The sequence below is a fragment of the Camellia sinensis genome, chromosome 10 (assembly GCF_055761805.1).
Source record: "Camellia sinensis isolate YWXY chromosome 10, ASM5576180v1, whole genome shotgun sequence".
Lineage (NCBI taxonomy): Eukaryota > Viridiplantae > Streptophyta > Magnoliopsida > Ericales > Theaceae > Camellia > Camellia sinensis.
This window is the reverse complement of record NC_138970.1, coordinates 19,684,474-19,696,356: the sequence shown is the minus strand read 5'-3', so window position 1 is coordinate 19,696,356 and position 11,883 is coordinate 19,684,474.

The following is an 11,883-nucleotide window of genomic DNA, read 5'->3' as shown; positions in this document are numbered from 1 at the left end:
TTCAATCACAAATCTCGGTTTCGGTGTTGAGTCAATCTCATCAAAAAAATTCTTCGAGAACTCATATTCTAGTTGTTTCTCTCTAATTTCTTCAATGATTGCAGGCTGAGCAGAAATGGCGGCTAGGGTTCCACTTTGTTCACACAGGACTATTACAATTTCATTCCTCTCTAGGTCACATAACAATTCCCTCTAGCCGGTGAGCAAACATGACAACTTTTCAATAGATTTTCTACTCAAGGCATCTGTGACTGTATTTGCCTTCTTTAGATGGTACAAATTCTGCAGATCATAATCTTTAATCAATTATAACCATCTTGTCTGTCTCATGTTTAGTTCTTTTTGGGTGAAGAAGTATTTGAGGCTCCTATGATCAGTATACACCTCACAAGTCACATTGCACAAATAATGTCGCAAAATTTTTAAAGCAAACACCACAGCTACTAATTCAAGGTCATGAGTTGGGTGATTCTTTTCATGAGGTCGGAGTTGACGAGAAGCATAGGCAATTGTTTTCCCATTTTGCATTAACACACACCCCAAGCCTTTTGTAGAAGGTGTCACTATAAATTTGGAATCCATCGGTTCCATTGGGTAATGTCAGAATTAGTGCAGTTACTAGTCTAGTTTTCAGTTCTTGAAAAGCAAACTCCATTTGTTCGTTCTAATCAAATGATGCATTTTTCTGAGTCAATTGCGTCAATGGCAAAGTAAGTTTAGAGAAGTCTTTTACAAATCAACGATAGTATCCTGCAAGCTCCAGAAAACTTCTAACTTCAAACACATTGGTTGGCCTTGGCCAGTCTACAATGGCTTCAATTTTTTGTGGGTCCACCGATATACCATCCTTGTCAATCACATGTTGCAGAAATGCTACGCTATCAAGCCAGAATTTTTATTTGGATAATTTTGCATATAGCTTCTTTTCTCTCAAAATCTGTAAAGCAATTCTTAAGTGATGTTCATGTTCTTCTTTATTTTTTGGAGTAAATCAAGATATCATCAATAAACACAACAATAAATTCATCGAGAAATTGTTTAAACACCCTATTCATTAAGTCCATAAATGCTGCAGGTGCATTAGTTACTCCGAAGGGTATTACTAAAAATTCATAGTGTCCATACCTAGTTCTGAATGTAGTTATCTCTACATCTTCTGCCTTGACCTTTATTTACTCGGATCTAAGGTCTATCTTAGAGAACACTTGTGCTCCCTGAAGTTGGTCAAACAGATCATCTATTCGGGGTAACGAGTATTTATTTTTGATAATTACTCTATTCAACTCCCGGTAATCCATGCATAATCTCAAGGACCCGTATTTCTTCTTAACAAATAAAACTGGAGCACCCCAAGGTGAAGTGCTCAGTCGAATGAACTTCTTGTCTAACAATTCTTGAAGTTGGCTTTTCAATTCTTTTAGTTCAAAGGTTAACATTCGGTGTGGGGTTTTTGAAATTGGTTGTGTCCCAATGACAACATCAATAGTAAATTCAATTTCTCTGTCAATCAAATCTCCAGGTAATTCATTGGGAAACACATCAGGAAACTCGTTAACTACGAGGATGTTCCCGACAATAGCATGATCAACAGTTAAAGTCAAAACACAACATAAATAACCTCGACACCCTTTCGCAACAGTTTACTAGCTTTCATAAAAGAAATTAAATATGGTGGTGGAACTATCCCATTCCCAGCAAAAATAAATTCAGGTAATCTCGGAGGTCGGAACACAATAGATTTGTTTACACAATCAATAGTAGCATAATACTTTGTCAACCAATCCATGCCCAATATGCAATCAAAATGATCAATACCCAAAGGTAACAAATCAACGTACAATGTCATATCGCCAATCATTATATCACATGACGGATAAATATAAGCACATATCATAGAACCCACAAATGGTGTAGATATAGATAGTAAACAGTTTATAGGTTCTATAGGCCTAATCAATTTCTAAAAAAAAGCATGCAACACAAACGAATGTGTGGAACCAGAATCTATTAACACATAAGCATTCTGACTGACATCACTAATTCAGTATTCTGTACATCGCTAGGTACAAGTGCGAAAACTCTACCTTGCCTCAAAGGTTCTCTCCCCGCATTAGTTCTCACGTTTGTTCTTGATCCAGGAGCAGATCCTGCTGAACTCGCTGCAGGACGATTAGCATCGTCGGATCTCAATGGACAATCTCTAACCACGTGGCCAGTCTTGCCACACCGGAAACAAGCACCTTATGCACAGTAACATGTGTCTTTATGCTTTCTTCCACATTCGGGACAGTTTGGAATAGATCCACTGCTCTGACTAGAGCTACTGAAGGATCTCGTGTTCTGCCTTTTTGAAAATAACCGACCTTTCTTGAAATTGAATCCGGATCTTTTACCTTTCCATTCAGTTATTGGAGTTGGAGCTTATTTTTTTGCTGCTAGAATGGCCTCTGCCATCAATGCTTTATCAAGTACTTCTACATATGTAGGCAACTTCAGTATGCCTACTTGGTCATACATATCCAGATATAACCCCCCCTCAAATTTTCGAGCCTTCTTGTAATCTGTGTCAACCATATGAGGAGCAAATCTGGCCAATTCAATCAACTTAGCTTCATACTCAGCTACGGACATCTTCCCTAGTTTAAGTTCTTGGAATTCAGAAACCTTTCGATCTCGGAAGTACTGAGGAAAATACTTGTCATAGAAGATCTCATTAAATTGAATCCATGTCATGTTCCCATTATTAGTTCAGATCAATAACTACCATCTTCGGGCTTCGTCTTTTAGAGTATAGGTGGCCAATAGCACTTTTGAGTCTCGAAGCAAGGAAACACTTTAAATAATTTCTCTATTTCAAGCAACCATGTCTCTGCCTTCAATGGTTCAATACCACCTAAGAAAGTTGGCGGTTTTATCTTCATAAACTTCTGAGTTAGGTTTATAATGTCATTGTTATCCTGTTTAGCTTGAACTGGAGGGAGCAGTGGAGGCAGAGGTTGTTGTCTTTGTTGCTATATCATTGCTTCAGTTAAGGCTGCAAGCATTTGTTCCATTCGTCTCATGTGAACCTCTAAGAATTTAGTTGTACTATCACTTCTTGTATTTTCCATTTGCTATAGATAAATAGAGCACTTATAAACATAGGCAAATAATCCATTTCACAATATTCAATCATTCAACTCAGTGCATTCATTTCAATTTCATGTGTTCATGGTCAGGTTTAGTTTCCACATTTACAGAAAATTAACTCACACACTCACACATGCAGATGAGATGTCCCTAAATCTTTTCTAGAACACCCTGTAGCTCATATGGACTCGTGTGTGCGATAGAACACGTGTTCTGATACCACTCTATCACGATCCAAACCCACCCCTATAGGTTTAGTAATGTAACCGGCTAGTAATCCTTGGATTACCAAAGGCCTCTGAATATAATAACATATAATTAGGGGCTGCAAAAGCAAATACATAAAATATACATGGTCCATTGAGCTATGTTGACATACGTAGGACAAAAATTTAAAACTTAAATATATTTACATATATATATATATATATATATACAGAGGTGTTAAATTTCATTCATTACAGATTTAGCCAAAAGGGGACTTAGCTAATTATACAGATTAACAAAAGTTGGTTCACGTTTCAAAGAAAACAAAGTCTTAAACATTCACAAAACATGGCCACAAGGTTTAACTTAATCCGGAACCTTTTCGGGAGGCACAAAGGGTGGCTGATAGATTGGAATTTCAGGTCATCAACTCTAAGCCTGATCACGCGCTTGGTCACCTACATACATAATATAAATAGAGTGAGCAAAACCTAGTAAATAATAACAGAGTAAAGGATTTAATGAATGATGTCCTATAACAGATTTCAAAATCAGAAACAAATTCAAATTCACATACTTGGCCAGAAATCATAGTAGTTATACATCCATTTAACTGTCATATCATATCGAATTTGTATAATAGGTACCGATGACCACATAGGTCCACATCTTGTGCACAAGTAGCTATGGTATTGTTATCCCCAAGCGAGGGCCACGTGAGCATAGGCCTTGGTATTGTTACCCTCGAGCAAGGGCCACATGAATATAAGCCATGGTATTGTTACTCTCAGACGAGGGCCATGTGCATATTGGCCACAGTTTTGTTACCCCCGGGCGAAGGCCACATGAACTAAGGATGCCACAATATATTTCAGAAAAATGGACATTCATTCATGACTCATAAAATAGCATTTCAGAAAATAGATCATATCATTTCAGTCAGAAAATACTTATAATCAAACATAGAATTACAAAGTTATTACTCACAGATGGCTCCGGAAGCAGACAGACAGAGCAGACAATTCAAAGAGCTTACGACGTGTGATCTACACAAACATAACAGATATATCCTTGAAACACACATCTGAATATAACCTAACTTATTACATTTCGTTCTTAATGTGTTTGTAAGTCTTATCCTCGCTATTATGTCTTAATCTTGGCCTAAGAATGCCTAGGATGCAATGAGGATGCCAAAACATGTTGTTCAATACTTAGCCAAACATACTGAAAATAGGGTCCTCGCTCGAGCGTGGTTTTCTTCGCTTAAGCGGATAGTCAAAGATGTGAGTGGCCGCTCGAGTGCAACTTCCCTCGCTCGAGCGGTCTGTAACTCTGAAAAAGTACTGGTTGCTTGATTTTTCTGCTTGATGTACGCTCGATAGCCACTCGAGCGTGAGACTGAGGTTTTCGCTAAAGCGCAACTCTTGTCACTCGAGTGGTCTAAAAAATGTGGCAACTTCTGGAAGCATGCAATATACGCTTGAGCCAACTTTATGTCACTCGAGCGGAGGTTCAGAACACAGAGTGGTCGCTCGAGTACAAGATTTGTCGCTCGAGCGAAGAGGCAGAATTATGGAATTTCTAGATTGCACTCCCAAGCACAAAATTTGAATTTAACATATCAAAACTCATCCTCTTGGGCCAAAACTCAAGAAAACAATTAGAAACTTGTAGAATATCACGAATCGTAGATCATTGCACAAAAATCAAGACCTAAAAACATGTCAATTGTGCAAAGCAAAACTCAAATCTTTGAAATCATAACATGCATATAAGTTCTCAACTTCAAAACTTCAAAACATGCACAAATGAAGTGTTAAGGTACAAAACTACAATGAGCTTCCATAATTGAACAAAATAGGTCATTGCATGTAAGAATTTGTTGAAATCAAACTCAAAATGCTATGATATATGCATGCATGTATGGAATTTATCTATTTAAGCTCAATTCTCATGTTAATTCACCTATCACACTTGATTTCATGTGGCAACCAACTAAATTACAAACTAGAAGATATAAATTCTTACCTTTGAAGCTTAATTGTGTCCTAGATGTCCAAATGGTTGAGTCACTTAGTTCAACACCTTGAATTTTCTATAATTCTTCTTATTCTCCTTAGATTTCCAAACTCAACACTTGATCTCACACACTCTCTCTCTCTCTCTCTGTAGGCACCCCATTTTTGATCGTCCTCAAGACTTGGACGTCATCGTTTGAACACTCGATGATCATCCATGTTCATTCGTTTTGAGTTCCCGGAGGCCTCGGCCGAGCGCCCTGCCTCAGGATCTCTTAACTTGTTTGTTTTGTGCTTGGTTGGACCAAACACTTGTTGGTTTTTGCTTTGGAGGGTAGAGAGTGGCTTGTCTGCCATTCCCTAAACCCACCGGTCATGGCTTAAGGCCATCGGCCATGGACGGTCGGTCGGCACCATTGATGGACGGTCGGTTGGCACCATTGATGGACGGTCGATCAGCACCATTGATAGACGGTCGGTCGGCATCATTGACGGTCGGTCGCACCGTTAACGATCGGTCGGCACCATTTGATGGTCAGTCGGTTGTGGTCGGTCGGTCAATTGTGGCCAGTCGATCGGTCGGCACCATTGATGGTCGGTCGGCCATCTTTGTTGGCCGATTGGCCTTTTTTTTTTTTGCTGGCTGAACCCTCAGTTTTAGCTTCTTGAGGAAGCTTAAACCTTTTGAACCTTTGTTTTATCTTCTTGAAGAAGCTTGAACCTTTTGCTCTAGCTTCTCCAAGAAGCTTGACCCTTTTGTTTAAGCTTCTTTGAGAAGCTTTGACCCTTTCTTGAGGCTTCTCCAAGAAGCCTTGACTCTCTTCCTCTATAAAAATGAACTCTCCTCTCCATTTGCAAGGGTTAGAAAAACATTTGGCTGGAGCATTTGCATACACCTCTCCATATCTCTACATCCCAAGCTCCATAGACCCTTATTCTTGGCCATTTACACTACACCTCATAGCCTACCACCTCCACCATCCATTCAAGCACCTTGGGACTGATTTTTAGAGGTTGAAGGTTCACTTTCTTGGTCCAGAAGTTGTTGCATTGCTGTGCTACAAGGGTAAGCCTCCATTTCTCCTTTTTTTTTTTTTGCATTATTTTGCTTCATAACTTAGCCCTATTTGCAAGCATTTTTGGACTTCGACATAAACTGGAAAAAGTTTTGCTTTGATCTTCTAAACATGTTTGTTTAAGGACTCTTTTCTGTTTTGGGTCATCTACCCCCTTTCATGCTTCATTTCCTCATGCTTTGAGCCATGCATTTGAGCATTTGTGATGGCCTTAGTTTGGTCTCTTAGCTGCCGAAATTCAGTGGATTTTCAGTGGCTTAGATGTGTTTTTGAGCCTCAAAATCAGAGAGGGGTGACCCTTTCACCCCTTGATTTGTTTACTAGCTTTGTTGGCCTTCCAAAGGAGCTCCATTTTGCATGATGTGAAGTAATGTTTCAGGCCCTATTTTGTAAGTTTTAAGGTCTGCCTTGACTCTATCCAAAGCCCTTTTGGCCATATTTTGTGTCTATGATGCATGTGTAGAACAACCCCCTTCAAAGCCTTTCAAAGGGCCCTTTGTTTGTACACTTCTTGAGCATATTTCAGGGCCTTTTTGGTAGGTTTTAAGACCCTCAGAACCTTTTTCTAGAGGTGGTTTTGCCATTTGGTGTGTCCATCATATAGGTGTAGAATACCCCCTTGCATGGCCTTCCAAAGAAGCCCATCATTCTTGCATGCATTGACTGAGTTTCAGTGGTTATTTGGGCATATTTTAGCATGGCGTACTTCTGTTTTTGGTTGGTTTAATGAGTCCTCATATGCTTCATAGGGTTGTAGAACGACTCATGGTTCACTAGCTTTCTTTGCATGCTTTGTTAGCCCTTCATGTTAGCACTTTTGGGCCATGCCTTGAACTGATATTGTGCTTATTTTGGACTTCCCTAGCTCTATTTTTTGGGTCTTGTGGTTGAATGATGTTAGTTTTGTATGCTTGTAGTTCAAGGTCCATGCTTAGCTTTGAGTTTTGAGATCCATTCCATGCATATACTGAGGTGTGTTCATGTTTTAGGCTCATTATACATCATATTTCAGAGCTTGTATCAATGCCATATTTCCATGTTTTGTACTCCTTAAGTGTGCTTGAGAGTTGTGCATGAATGCCTTGTTTTCGGACCATTGAATGAGCTCCATTTTCTTGCATGTTGAGCCACCATTTTAGGGCATTTCCCCACTGTTTCAGACCCGCCTAGGGTCTATTTGGGGTTGGTTTTGCCTTTGGTGCATTGCTTTGGGTACCTCTAGTGTAACGCACTTCACTAGTTTCGGTACCCGGGCCACCTAGCTTGCATTGTGTGACATATTTGCATGTTTCGGGACCATATTGCATGCTGTTTTAGAGCTGTAATTTATGCTATTCTATGCCATATTGCATCCCTTTCCATGCTTTGGTAGAGTGGTATGTTATGCCTTAGGGTCGGTCCTTTGTATCCGTGCAAGTTTGCATGTGTTTCGATTGTCTCATTTCCATCCTAATGGCCACTGATGTGAGCGTGGTTGAGGTCCACTCATGTTGGTATAAGTCCATCGTGCATTGTGTATGCCATTTCATAGCATTGCGTATGCTAGGTTGCATATTAGAGCATTGTGTATGCCATGTTACATCGAGCATTGTGTATGCCATTTCATAGCATTGCGTATGCTAGGTTGTATGTTAGTCGCATTGTGTATGCCATCTCATTTGCATTGTGTTTGGGATAGGAGTTAGCCCAAGCACGGGAAACGAGGGACGTTTCGTACTCCGAGTGACGGAACGTGTCTCAATTCCCGGTCGCCAACACTCCGGATTACCCATGATGGAGTTTAGGCCTTGTTGTGTTTCCATGTGCATTCATTTTACATTGAGTCGTGCAATTCGACTCCTCGGCCATCATGTATCGAGATGCGTGATTGGTGGCACGAGGATCGAGGTGTGCATACATATGTGAAAATACTTTGCCATGCCCCTTTCTTGTTCTCTGCTGCAGCAAATTAGAAATCAGTAGCCTTCTAGAGCTTCTCACATTATTCCGGGATTAATTGCAAACACAGGCGAATCGGGGCATCGCAATGAATTTCCGCGCAAGGCAACTCGAGCATGCATCTTTCATCATTCAGAACAGAGCTGAGACGGTCCATGAATTTGCATACTAGTTTATTTGCTTTCCTAGTTAATTTGTTAATTAATTAGGGTTTTGTAATATTTAATTATTCATTCGGACTGTAATTATTTATTCGGACCCTCCGAGCGAGGGCACAATTGTAATAAGTGTGCGTGCGTGTGATGTATGTCTTCCAACCCCACGTCTTTCTCCCTTTTATTTACCAGCTCATGATGGTTAGATTAGGGCATGTTTCAATTAGCATACAGTATGATAGCATGTTTGCATTCATTCATCAGTCTTGCATGCACCGGACTCGGCGCATCATACTAACTGCATTTGTATTTCAATTCCAAGTTGAATACATGTTAGCTGTAGCATCATCATATGCCATCTTAGAATAGCCGAGCCTATTGTAGTTGTATTTTCGCATGTGTTGCATTAGGCATTTCTGTATAGTTAGGATCATGCATGGATTTCTAACATAGCTTCTGTTTTGGCTTGGAGTACTCGGTAAGTTTTATGTTTTAGCATCCTTGCATGTATGTGAGTGACTGCCATGATAGCATGCTTACCATGAGGCTAACTGCTTATGTGATATAACTGCCTGAATGCTTGTGGGTGAAGGTTGGGTTATTTGGATTGGAACAATTCATTGATTGCGAGTTTTAAGCCCACTTGAGAGTGGCAAAATCATGTTTTCTAAGCCCACCCGAGGGTGGCAAATCCACGTCTTAGCCTACTTGCGAGTAGCACCATCAAACCGTTTTCAAAATAAACAAACATGAAATGTTTTGTTCCAATTCAGCCGACTCAGTCTATACTTGTATGCTGTGTGCATCACTTAGTAAATCTAGGCTAATAACCGGAATTAAGAGCACATAATGTTTTCAAAACTCGATATCATGGTTAGTAGAGGCCGATCTTTGATCGGGCGAGCGGGGGTGCTCATGAAGTGACCTTCCCTAATCGTACCCAAATTTCCGAGCCGAGGCAACTTTGGTGATGACGGACACGTGGCCTTAGGCACGAGTCAGGGTTTCTTAAATTCCCCAAGAATAAAATATTTAGGTGGCGACTCTGTATCTGGCAAAGCTGTCCATGTTTGGCACTTCTTTCAAAAAATCTGTTTTCAAAAACGATTTGCCGGATTTTGACTCTTTGACGATTCATCGGTCTTGCATTGCACTCTGCGAGATTAGATACAGGACCGTGACATTGAGTCCTGAACTGTAGTGAGCCCAATGAACAAAACGGGATTCCCTCTCGGGGCGTTAGGGGATGTCTACAGTTTCTGGCGACTCTGCTGGGGATTTAGAGAACTTGACTCGAACTCATGATATCTGGCTTTGACTGCATTTATGTGTCTCTTTGCATTGCATTTGCATTGGTGCCCCTAGGACACCGTGTTTGCTATCTGCTATTCCTGAGCGGTTTGACAGAGGCTGCGTGCCATAAGGCTTACCGGTTACGGGCTCTGCCAGTATGGGAACACAAACTCCGGTTTTACCGGGGCACTATTTTTGACCATTCGACCTAGTGCATATTCGGAATCCATAGTGACCATTCCAAAGCTAGGACAGGTTGCTTGCCTGATTGTAGGTTGTTTGAAACCGCTGCGTGCGTAGTGAAACCCTAGCTCCTGACAAAATAGGACAGAGAAACCCTACACCAACATAGGGGTGTTTTGGCTCTCACTTATCTGTTATGTGCTTTTAGAGTGTGTCTCTACAGGAATGCATGTATCAGTTTGCGAGTTTGGGCATCAGGCCTGCGGGCATCAGTTCAGTGTTTGAGAATCAGTTATCTGCGGGTATCAGATTCAGTTTTCGGGGACAGTGATTCGGGGATAATAATCAGTGTTTGAGAACAGTATTTTCAGCTTATCAACCGTGTGTTGTGATGCCCAGCTGTGTGTTGTGTGTTTATTTTAAGTCGTTATGCTGTCCGTTTGCCTGGCTATATTAGCCAAAAAAGTCCCAAAAAAACCAAACGGGACCAAAAAAACCAGGCTAAAAAAGTCACAAGCTAAAAAAGTTGGTTATATTAGCCAATGCCAAACGACACCTAAAAAAGGTAATTCTCAAACATCACTTTGTTTGGTTCCAATTTACTGAATTCATTTTTCTAGAAATTGTGTATTTTTTGTTTTTCATATTTTTTTATTTTTAGTGATTTTTTTTTACTATTTTAAGTAGAAAAAAATTTACTTTTTAGATAAACTTAATATAAATACAATTAAAAAGCATAATATTTGTAATTTTGTTTTAAAAAAAATCACTAAATACCAAAAATATAAAAAAAAATGAAAATTTAATAAATTTTTTATTATTGTGTATTTATTAATTTATTTATAAATATTTTACTTTTTAGGTACATCTAAAAACTAAAAAAAAATTATTTAAAATATTAAAAAAATAACTAAAAATAAAAAATATATGAAAAACAAAAAATTTAAAAAATTGAAACCAAACAAGGTGTAACTCTTTTTCAACTCATAACCAATTCCCAAATAAAACCCAAGCAACTATTACTTTGGTCTGTTGTTGATTAATCTGAGCCAACAGACTCATTCCAGAACTGAGCTGACTTAGTGGGCTCTCAAAATTTCGCAGTAAGATGGGCTTGCCAGTCCATATTGTGCAGCCCTATTAAAAAACATTTACTCACAAACCCACTCAAACTTGGTATAGTAGATATACATGTCTGTGTGGACCATTCCTTTAATCTCATTATTGGGTCTCACAAATAAGAAAATAGAATTTTCCGAAAAGTATTTTTTGAAAAGTGAAACCAAGCGTAGTGATTAATATCCAACAAATATATCACATTAAGTAGTAAATAAAATATAATAAAATTTTAAATTATTCACTTTGTTTGGCTGATTTTTCAAAATATGTTTTCTATTTTTTTTAAATAGTATAAATTATTTTGACTAAATACACACTAAAAATATTTTCAAATATTTTAATTATTTTTTCTTCAAAAAAGAAAAAACCATATAAAAGTTATGTGCATTTGAATCATGAATTTGAATAGATATTTAGTCAAAGAAAAATTGAAAAAGAATGCACATCAAATATAAGTTAAATTTTTTTTCCAATTCTCTTTATTTTTTCAAATATCTAATCAAATTTATTATTCAAATACAACGGAAGACTTTTAGGATAGGATTATCATTCCCAAGAGAAGGTGGATTTGGAAGTGAAAATACTATTTTGTCTACCTATTTACATAAATAACAGAGTCACATTTTATATAATGGGAGCTTTTACATTGTTTTATAAATTTAAAATAACTAAAATCAGCAAACTAGTGAATAACCAAACACAAATTATTGTATGTGTTTTCAAATCCTATAAAGAAAAGTTTGATATCATTTGTGGTATTTA